The sequence below is a fragment of the Salmo salar genome, chromosome ssa12, assembly GCF_905237065.1.
Source record: "Salmo salar chromosome ssa12, Ssal_v3.1, whole genome shotgun sequence".
In the NCBI taxonomy this organism is placed as follows: domain Eukaryota; kingdom Metazoa; phylum Chordata; class Actinopteri; order Salmoniformes; family Salmonidae; genus Salmo; species Salmo salar.
In genome coordinates, this window is record NC_059453.1 from 91,524,086 (window position 1) to 91,525,787 (window position 1,702).

A 1,702-nucleotide genomic window follows, 5' to 3' on the forward strand; every position below is an offset into this window, starting at 1 on the left:
AGGGGGGGAGAGGGGAGAGGAGAGGGGAGGAGGGGGGGGAGAGGGGAGGAGAGGGGAGAGGAGAGGGGGGGAGAGGGGAGAGGAGAGGGGAGGAGAGGGGAGAGGAGAGGGTTTCAGAGGCTGATTGAGAACCTTGTGAAAAGACATTAAAAAAAAACATGCGCTGTTCAAAATGAAGAAAAACCTACACTGTACAAAGCCATATGAACACAACCAAAATAAGGACCACTTGAACAGATAGAATCAATACAGTAGACAGTAATAGGAATGGTATGATATCCACTCTGGTCAGTACGTGAGAAGCCACAGTATTGACCCCTACACATCTGTCACAACAGCTATCAGTTGACTGCTACCTGCTTGTGACTGGGTACGGCTGAAGGAGTATTCACCTCAAGGTGATGTTGTGTTGTTCTGTAGCAAGCAGTGTTGTTTAATTTGTTTCTAGTTGCCTCATCAGTATAAATAATTATTCTTTATTTACCAGTATAAGTATTCATTTTTGAAGGTTTTATATTTGTTTACATCATATTCTCCAAAGACCAACAGGTCTCTGTTGTTTGTTTTAAAAAAAAATGTATAAGCAATAAATAATAACTATTATTCAAATTATAATAAAGGATTAAAGATATATTATTTTGTGCCAAAGCCACAAATTTGTTTCAGGATATATCCGTTACGACTGTGGTCAAGCTGTGCATTAATTATGGGCATTAGTATGGAGATAGATTAGTGTCAAAAATGATACAATTACCAGTATTAACGGCAATATGTAGTCGTACAAAGACAGATTTACCTTGGGGTTTCCATGGTGACCAATGAATGGCTAATACAGTATCTAATTTGTGGAAGGCCGAGTGTCTGTGAATTGTGACTTTTCACCTTTGTACGTGATTGATATATTAAGGTTAGGTCATTGATTAGTTAAGAACCCTCACCTGGTTGTTTAGGTCTAAAAATAATAGCAATAATAATTGTAAACAAACGGTCCTCTAAAAATGGCGTTTGTTATCCCTGATCTAAAAGATCAACAAGACATCAAGAAGTGGACTGTGCCTTTGAATGTGGGGTAGCCACTAGCCATCCTAAACCTTACAGTATTTTTACACACAAGGGGAAAACGAGAGTATGAAGAGTTAACAAAGATAAACTTTTCTTTTTTTTGAAGGACAACATGAAACTTACCCTGCCTCACAATGTTTTACATCTTTCATATACCAGACATGTGGAGTTGGTTTGTCTCTATTAGAAAACGCACAGCCATTGTCTCCATGTAATATACTATAAGTGCAGTACTGTGCTTGTGCAGCAGTGTACTGTCTTCAGAAAGCATTCACACTTTTTCAAAAACGTATTGTGTTACAGCCTGAATATAAAATGGATACAATTTAGAAAGAAAAAAAAATTCACTGGTTTACACACAATATCCCATAATGTCAAAGTGGAAATATGTTTTTATACATTTTCACAAATGAATAAAAAATGAAAAGTTGAAATGTCTTGAGTCAATAAGTATTTAACCCCTTTGCTATGGCGAGCCTAGTTCAGGGATAAACATGTGCTTAACAAGTCACATAATATGTTTCATGGACTCACTCTGTGTGAGGCACTAAAGTAATACTGCAAAAAATACCCTGGAGTTGCTTACCAAGAAGACAGTGGATGTTCCTGAGTGGCCGAGGTACAGTTTTGACTTAAATCT